Source organism: Dama dama, chromosome 31, assembly GCF_033118175.1.
Source record: "Dama dama isolate Ldn47 chromosome 31, ASM3311817v1, whole genome shotgun sequence".
NCBI lineage: Eukaryota > Metazoa > Chordata > Mammalia > Artiodactyla > Cervidae > Dama > Dama dama.
The window spans coordinates 24,789,013-24,798,618 of record NC_083711.1 but is presented as its reverse complement, the minus strand read 5'-3'; the positions used below and the strand labels follow the sequence as shown (position 1 = coordinate 24,798,618).

General features: G+C 41.6%; 1 long non-coding RNA gene across 1 annotated transcript in view; it reads left to right on the top strand.

Annotated features, from left to right (window-relative positions):
* Nucleotides 1-109: 109 nt before the first annotated feature.
* Nucleotides 110-9,606, top strand: part of LOC133049937 (uncharacterized) — an 82,825-nt gene continuing 73,328 nt past the window's right edge. The window contains exons 1-2 of the long non-coding RNA XR_009691498.1: nucleotides 110-377; nucleotides 7,610-7,724. This is a non-coding gene — a long non-coding RNA (uncharacterized LOC133049937). The remainder of the gene's footprint in view (nucleotides 378-7,609; nucleotides 7,725-9,606) is intronic.

The window sequence follows — 9,606 nt, the reverse complement described above, 5'->3', positions numbered from 1 at the left end:
GGCGGGACGATGACCCGGGAAAGGGATGGCGCCGCTCAGGACTGGCTCGCGCTCCTAGGGGGAGGAGCCTAGGGTGGGGCTTTCTCCTAGGCCACGCCCCCGAGGCGCCGACCTCGCGGCGCGGGCGGCGAAGCACCCTCAATCATATCATGCGCGCGGCAGACCCTCCAGTCCGAAGGCAAGGTCAACAACGCCACCAGCTTCCCCTTTTCGGAAAGAATGGTACTGAGGGTCTAGCGCACCCTCGCCAGCCCGACCCACCTGCTGCAGCCCCTTCGGGGGTCGCGTGGACCACTTCCCCTCTGCCGCTGGGGCCTCTGCTTCTCCCTCTCGTGTCTCCTTGTCGCCCTGCGCCCTGACACCCCGTAGCGGGGAGGGTGAGTTTTAGACCCTGCCCTGTAGAGGCCCAGCTCTCTAGACTCCGGGCTTGGGGGGCGGCGGTGGGGGATGCGAGTAGGGGGAGTCTACACAAATCAGACGGAAGGCAGACGTTGCTTTTGTGGACAGAACCTCTTCATTGGTTTGATAATTAGGGGCACGTCAGCTGTGTGGCCTCCTGGTGACATTTCAGTTTGTTTCAAAGTCCTGATTGGGCCCCTCTCTGAGCGGCGGGTAGCTCCCTCAGAGCAGGGACTGCCGCCTGCTGACCTTTGTGGCCCAACCAGACTCTGAGTACAGGGTCTTTCTGGCACAAAAGAGGGTCTCCAGGGATATTAGCCGAATGAAACCCTGAGAGTCCAACCTTTCTATTTCCCAGACACTTGTAGTCAAGGACTTCCACATGGAAAGTTTAATCTTTGAGCAAATACACATGTGGAAAATGTACATTAACCTTCTGGTGGGGGGGGTGGGGGAAGAAACATCTTTCTAACGTTTCCTATTGGCGCCATGGTATTAGTTTTGCGAGAGCACTTTAATACATTAAACAGGCCAGAAAAGCACAAGATATTTCTACTTTTTTCTTTTAACTGAAAGTTAGCTTTCACTGTTTCTAGCCAAAACATAATGCAAATTACTCAAGAACTTATTGTTCAAGTTATACATTGACCAGGTATTTCACTGCCTGGTGGGCCTGGGAGCATGTTCTCAGCCCATGTTCTATGAATATTTTGTTTGCATTACTGATGGTGAGTATAACCTATTTGCAATTCAAAACGCTAGTTTTTTAGCAGTAAAAAAGTTCCCAGACCAGTACAATAAAATTGTGTGTGTGTGTGTGTGTGTGTGTGTGTGTGTGTGTATAAAGTATACTGTTCTACCTGAAGCTACTGGCTGGTCAGTTTAAAGAGGATACTTAAATTCACAGCCTAGTCTGTTCTAGGAGATACGAAGATGTTTTCATTCTAATCTCTTAATTATCTGATTGAGGTTATTTTACTGTTGAAGCCTTTTCTCTCTACAATTTAATAAAATAGCTAGGCAGTGACAAACACTACTCAGAACTTGTCCAGAAATTTCTATAGCTCAAGATTAGTATTTTGATGTTTTTTTATAAATCTGTGACCCATAAGGTCCAGTCTTAGAACACTACTATATTCAAAACACACAGGAATACCTGAAACCCAATTTCAAAATCCAAAAAATTCTCATAACCTTGAAACTGGGAAGCAGATAATTAACAAGCTATCTTAAACACTTCTCTCTCATCAACCATTCTCATGTAAAGTAACTGCTTGTGTGCCTCTTTTTCAAAACACTCTACTCTTCTTCAGTCCTGGCTGTGTGCTTTAGATCTTTCTCCCTCAGCTCTTTCCTCTTAATTCAGAATCACACAAGCCCAAAAGAATTGGTCTCAATGCAGGTCCCTACTCTAGGAGGCTGGAACAGGGGAGCAGAGCTGATACAAACAATTACCCATTCATATGGGTTTTTTCCTTTCACAGTTGATTTCTTTTCTCAGTTCACTCTAAATGTTCACTAAATCATGTATTAATAGATGTAGCTTTCTTTTAGCACAGCTGTTTCCTTTGAGAATGAGCCACTTAAATGAGCCTAGGGCAAGGGCTCTATAATCACACACATAAAGTCACAGAGACCATGACTCAATAATCACCAAAATTTCAAATCTGTTTTCCTTCGAGCTCAGAGAAATTCAGCAATGAAAGCAGAACAGTCTCAGGTACCATCTTCTCAATCCACATTTAAGTTTGGATCTGAATACAAAACTGCCCACTTTTAAAGTGGACAGGGAGAGTTCTGTTATATAACATTAGGGGAAAGTGTGTGGCTTTTGAGGGCCTTTGGAGGTCTACCAAGTGGGATTTAAGACTTTTTAATTCTAAAAACACTTCAACATATTACTTCAAAAATTTCCAGCACCTAACCACTTGGATGAATTAAAAGAAACTAAATCAGCTTTCTTTGCTTCAACTTCTTAAATATCCATAAACCGGCAGTAGTTTAAAACAACATAAGCATAAAGAAAATTTGTAATCTTCATTATTTTCTCCATTACATCATGCAATAAAACTGACTTCCAAGAGTAACAACACAAACTCTCTTGATGAATGAGGCAATGGAAACTGAGCAAACCAACATCTTATTTTGAGTTGCATTAACTCTTAAAACCCTCCTCCCTGTCCCAAATATGGCTTATCATTTTTGGAAAAAAGGTTTTGATCAAGCTTCTCAGTTTATTAGAAGTTGGTTATTGTGTTATTGTTTAGCTGCTTAATTTGTGTCTCACTCTTTTGAGAGCCTATGGACGGCAGCCCAGCAGGCTCCTCTGTCCATGGGATATCCCAAGCAAGAATCCTGGATTCCTGCCATTTCCTTCTCCAGGGCATCTTCCCAATTCAGGGATCCAACCTACGTCTCCTACATTACAGGTGGATTCTTAACCACTGAGCCACCAGGGAAGCCCATGGAAATTGCTTAGGATTTGTCAGTTCATACGAACTGGCTTAAGAAAATCTGTGTGCTTAGTCACTCAGTCGTGTCCGACTCTTTGTGACTCCATGAACAGTAGCCCACCAGGCTCCTCTATTCATGGGATTCTCCAGGCAAGAATACTGGAGTGGGTTGCCATTGCCTTCTCCATAGGAAAATCTATAGGACATAATATTTAGGTAGGCTGCACACTCTGGACTCAAATAGAGCTTCATACTGGAAACTTCTGGTATAGGATTTCTCTGCTTGCCAGGAGAGGTGCCAGTATTGTTGGATTCCTTGCACAATACTCTTGTTCTTCACACCAGCAGAATTTACTATTAGTAAGCAGTATATAAACTCCTACCCCTATTCAATATAACAAAAGTAAGAATATATATATATTCATTAAGCAAAACATTCAGAAATACTGTGAAAGAAAGAACTGTTTAGAAACACAATTGTGTTAGGGTTCTCCAGAGAAACAGAACCAAGAGGATACATACATGGCAAAAGAGATTAATTTAAAGGATTTGGTTCATGTGATTGTGGGAGCTGGCAAGTCTGAAATCTGTAGGTCAGGCCAGCAGGAAACAAAAGAGTCAGAGCTGCTGTCTTGCGTCCAGAGTCCATAGAAGGGATTTTTATGTTAACCTGTTGAGGAAGGAGTAATATTCCTTCTACTCTTGCAAATCTCATTTATTTGCTCTGAAGGCCTTCAGATAATTGAAGCCCACCCATGTTATTGAGGGTAATCTTTTCTTGAACTTCTAATTATAAATGTTAACCAACATCTACAAAATACCAGTCACAGCAGTATCTAGGCTAGTGTTTGAGCAAACAACTGGGCACCATAGTCTGACCAAGTTGACACATAAGATTAACTATCACAACTACCTTCATTCAATAGTATTTCCTAAGTAGGTTTAAAAATATAAATTCCCTTAGTGAACACCGTAAAGCATGCTTTTAATAAGAAAACGAATCCCTGCATTTTTATTTTTCTTTGCTCTTTTCAGTCAGTTGTGTGGTGATGGGGATGGGTGGGGGTGAGGGAGAGAGGATTGGATGATGGTCTTCAGGTGCTCAAGTCTGCTTAGTGATGTCACATATCTATGCTAGAGTATTGGGGACAGGACCCTGTGTCCATTCAGGAGGATCTAAAGATGAGCAAATGAGTTGCTCACAATCTAGTGGAAGATAGAGATAAAAACAATCCACCTGACATGTTACATGTTAACTTATATGCAGAGTACATCATGAGAAACGCTGGGCTGGAAGAAGCACAAGCTGGAATCAAGATTGCCAGGGGGAAATATCAGTAACCTCAGAAATGCAGATGACACCATCCTTATGGCAGAAAGTGAAGAAGAACTAAAGAGCCTCTTGATGAAAGTGAAAGAGGAGAGTGAAAAAGTTGGCTTAAAGTTCAACATTCAGAAAACTAAGATCATGGCATCTAGTCCCATCACTTCATGGGAAATAGATGGGGAAACAGTGGAAACAGTGGCTGACTTTATCTTTTTAGGCTCCAAAATCACTGCAGATGGTGATTGCATCCATGAAATTAAAAGACACTTACTCCTTGGAGGAAAGTTATGACTAACCTAGACAGCATATTAAAAAGCAGAGACATTACTTTGTCAACAAAAGTCCGTCCAGTCAAGGCTGTGGTTTTTCCAGTAGTCATGTATGGATGTGAGAGTTGGACTATAAAGAAAGCTGAGGGCAGAACTGATTCTTTTGAACTATGGTATTGGAAAAGGCTCTTGAGAGTCCCTTGGACTGCAAGGAGATCCAACCAGTCCATCCTAAAGGAGATCAGTCCTGGGTGTTCATTGGAAAGACTGATGCTGAAGCTGAAACTCCAATACTTTGGCCACCTGATGCAAAGAGCTGACTCATTTGAAAAGACCCTGATGCTGGGAAAGATTGAGGGCAGGAGGAGAATGGGATGACAGAGGATGAGATGGTTGGTTGGCATCACTGACTCAATGAACATGGGTTTGGGTGGACTCCAGGAGTTGGTGATGGACAGGGAGGCCTGGCGTGCTGCGGTTCATGGGGTCGCAAAGAGTCGGACACCACTGAGCGACTGAACTGGAACTGGACATGTTACAAGTTGTATTATAAATTTCCACAAAAAGTATATAGGCAATAGTGATGTAGGTATATAAAAGGGCGTGGATGTGATTGGGCCCCCATCTGAAAGGAAGTTTCACAGACTTGGAAGGCAGCATTGCAAACCTTCCTTACTACATTTTCAGTTTGGGTAGGTGGAGGGGGAGAGGCCATAAGCATAAAGAAATTGCTCCTAAGGCAGAGTCACTCCTCTGATGCAGCAACATCAGTTGCACCATAGAGATAGCTAGAATTAGTCAAATTCATGCAGCATGTCCTGACACTTGATGGCTTAATTAGGATGATTATGGGTGAACTTTTAAAATCTGCTTTGTCAGCAGATGATCCCATGAGATGTTACCATAAGGAGCATGTTCCCATCCCTCACCCAGCCTAGGAGAAGCTCAAAACATGGAGCTAAAGTTAGTACATTAATAGTTTGTGATGTGGTTGGTGAAAATATTTTCTAATTGTGTTTATAGGAGTACTTTAGGTACTTTAGTACTTTAGATAATTGCAACAAGTCTGGCTTTTTTCTGTTAGGTTGTTGTAAAAGTAATTGCAGTTTGCATTGTTGAACTTTGCCATTTGATATTGGAATATATTCTTAAATGTGGTTATGTTATATATCATTTTAATGCTCATTTCTCACTTGATTATTTTTTTTAGCTAATGACGTTACTTGATGCTTATTTTATATTTATTTTAGACTATAGAAATGATGTTAGACAAAAAGCAAATTCAAGCGATTTTTTAAAAATTCAAGTTCAAAATGGGTCATTAAATAGCAGAGACAACTTGCAACATAAACAGCCATTTGGCCCAGGAACTGTTAATGAACGAATGGTGCAGTGGTGGTTCAAGAAGTCTGCAAAGGAGATGAGAGCCTTGAAGATGAAGAATGCAATGGCCGGCCACAGGAATTTGACAACTACAAATTGAGAGGGATCCCCTTACAACTACATGAAAAGTTGCCGAAGAACTCAGTGTCGACCATTCTATGGTCATTTGGCATTTGAAGCAAATTGAAAAGGTGACAAAGCTCGATAAGTGGGTATCTCATGAGTTGACTCCAAATTTTTTTAAAAAATTGTCAATTTGAAGTGTTATCTTCTCTTATTCTGTGCAAAAACAATGAACCATTTCTCAATTGGATTGTGATACGCAATGGAAAGTGGGTTGTATACAACAACTGGCGATGACCAGCTCAATGGCTGGACAGAGAAGAAGCTCCAAAGCACTTCCCAAAGCCAAACTTGTTCCCAAAAACAGGTCGTGGTCACTGTTTGGTGGTCTGCTGCCTGTGCCATCCACTCTAACTTTCTGAATCCCAGCAAAACCATTACATCTGAGAAGTATGCTCAGCAAATCAATAAGTTGCACCAAAAACTGCAGTGCCTGCAGCCAGCATTGGTCAAGAAAAGGCCCAATTCTCCACAACAATGCCTGATTGCATGTGGCACAACCAATGCTTCAAAAGTTGAATGGTTTGGGCTATGAAGTTTTGCCTCATCCACCATATTCACCTGACCTTGTGCCAGCAAATTACCACTTCTTCAAACATCTTGACATCCTTTTGCAGGGAAAATGCTTCCACAATCAGCAGGAGGCAGAAAATGCTTTCCAAGAGTTCATTGAATCCTGAAACATGAATTGTTATGATACAGGAATGAACAAACTCATCTCTCATTGGCAAAAATGTGTTGATTGTAATGGTTCTATTTTGATTAATAAAGAAGTTTGATTAATAAGATGCTTGAGCCTAGTTATGATTTAGAATTCACGGTCCGAAACAACAATTAATTTTTCCCCAAACTAATATCTTGTAGGACGATTCCAACAACTCTTTGTGATATAAAAAGTTTTATGTGTAGGACACACACATATGTATGTACACACAGATATATATTTAGTTGTATATTTGTAATACTTATAGATAGATATCTATATAACATATGTATAAATAAAAGCTTTATCTCTGAGAGAGAGAATAAGACAGAAAATGAAAGAGTCATGGTATAAAGAGAAAGATTTATGACAGAGTTGAGGTTTTTCTTTAAGTGTTTTTATACTAGCCTAGTATGAAGGCTAGCCTAGCTGAAGCTGAAGCTCCAATACTTTGGCCACCTGGTGCAAAAAGTCGACTCATCAGAAAAGACACCAATGCTGGGAAAGACTGAAAACAGGAGGAGAAGGGGACAACAGAGGACAAGATGGTTGGATGGCATCACCGACTCAATGGACATGAGTCTGGGCAAGCTCAGGGAGATGGTGAAGGACAGGGAAGCCTGGTGTGTTGCAGTTCACGAGATTGCAAAGAGTTGGACATGACTGAGCAACTGAACAACAAAATACTAGCCTAAGGGCTTTCCAGGGGGCTCAGTGGTAAAAAATCTGCCTGCCAAGCAAAAGATGCAGGTTTGATCCCTGTGTCAAGAAGATCCTCCAGAGAAGAAAATGGCAACGCACTCTAGTATTCTTGCCTGGAAAATCCAATGGACAGAGGAGCCTGGTGGGCTACTGTCCATGGAGTTGCAAAAGGGTCAGATATGACTTGGTGGCTAAACAGCAACAAATACCAGCCTGAAGTGTTCACAAGTACATTTTTTTTTTTTTTCAGAAGGAAAGTTGGTGAGAGTAAACTAGTTATGACCCATATCATGACTAACAACTGACACACAATGGTGGCCGTATGTGTGGAAGAAAACAAAGAGTAGAACAAAGCTGCTGGATTGGTAATTTTCTTTCTTTTTCTTTTTTTTTCAGACATGTAAACATTGAATTCTCGTAGTGCTGAGTTACCAAAAATGAATTGAAAAACAATATCCCTTTCCAGATATTTAGCATGTTATATAAAAATGGACATAATTCTAGGATATTAAAATGCCTCAGAGCAACAGGGTAATATAATTTACTAGGTTTTTGGTGTGGGTATGTAGCTTATGCTGATTTCACTGGGCTTTTTCAACTCTTTGTTCTGTGTTTAATTTAGAAGACCTAACTAAAATTAAGTGATGGCTGTGTATTTGGGTTTTCTATGATAGTATGGGTTTTATTCAATTTTCTTATTCTTTTAAGACAGGGAATTTGTTAAACATGTAACTAAATATTTTAAAAATATTTTAGTTTGTGGGGTTATTCTTTTATTTGTATTTGTAAATTAAAAAAGAAATACCATCTAGGAGAGAGTTTTTAAAAGGGGGCTTCCCTGGTGGCTCAGATGGTAAAGGATCTGCCTGCAATGAGGGAGACCTGGGTTCAGTCCCTGGGTCAGAAAGATCCCCTGGAGAAGGGAATGACAACCCACTCCAGTATTCTGGCCTGGAGAATCCCATGGACAGAGGAGCCTGGCAGGCCCCCAGTCTGTGGGGTCACAAAGAGTCGGAAACACGACTGAGCAACTTTCACTTTGACTTTCCAAGCCAGGAAGTACCATTCTTCTCTTTTTGTACTCTTTTCCATGGCATTTGAACTCATCATCTTAAGACTTTGGACACTGTTGATGTGAGAGAGCTCCCTAATGAATAGTTCCAGCTCCACATAGTCCTCTGAACTCTAAACTTTTGCATGTAACAGTTCAATGAACATCTCCACTTGGAGTCTGGTTGGCCTTTCATATATATGTTCCAGGATGAACTCTTCTCTGCCCCTGGTCCCCAATCCCCCTCTAGACTTGCTCCTCCTGCATTGTTAGTCATCTCAGTACTACACTTCTACCCTTGCCTCAGGCCAGTGGTTTTGGAATCAACAATGACTCCTCTCTTGCAAGCATGCCATAGGCCATGTGCTTGTGCATGCATGCTTGGTCATGTCTGAGTCTTTGTGACCCTTTGGACTGTAGCCCATCAGGCTCCTCTGTCCATGGGATTTTTCAGACAAGAATACTAGAGTGGGTTGCCATTTCTATGAGCCAATCTTCTTGACTCATCCTTTGATTTTCTACTCTTTTTGAGCCATTCAAACGGCAATTTTATATACTTCAGCCTAATGTACCCAGACTCTCTCTCTTACAATTTCCCCAAGTTTATATTGTTGTGTCAATGACTGCAGCATCCATCTAACTGGATTCTTATACAGGATAGTTCAAAGTGACCCTTTTACAACATAAGTGTGATTATGTTATGCCTGCCCCAGTCCCCCTCTGACTCCTCATTTCACCCACAGCAAAAGACAAAGGGCTTACAATCGTCTACAAGGCCCACAGGAGCTGCCCTCATGTTTATCTGCTTCCAATCCATGCTTTTAAACTCTTGCTTCATCTCCTATTACATTCCCCCCTCATTTCTTTTCTTTCTTTTTTTTTTGAACTATGTAATTCTTTTTTTTTTTTAATTATTTATTTATTTTATTTTGGTTTGCTAGGTCTTTTGTTGTGTTTGGGCTTTCTCTAGTTGCAGTGAGTGGGGACTACTCATTGTTCTCATTTTGGTGGGTTCCCTTGTTGCGGAGCACAAACTCCGGGTGCACCGGCTTCAGTAGTTGCGGCCCAGGGACCCATTAGTTGTGACAAGAGGACCGTACAGTGTGTGGGCTCAGGCAGTCATGGTGAGGGCCTTAGCAGCTCCACAGCTTGTGGAATCTCCCTGGACCAGGGATGGAACCTGTGTCCTCTGCATT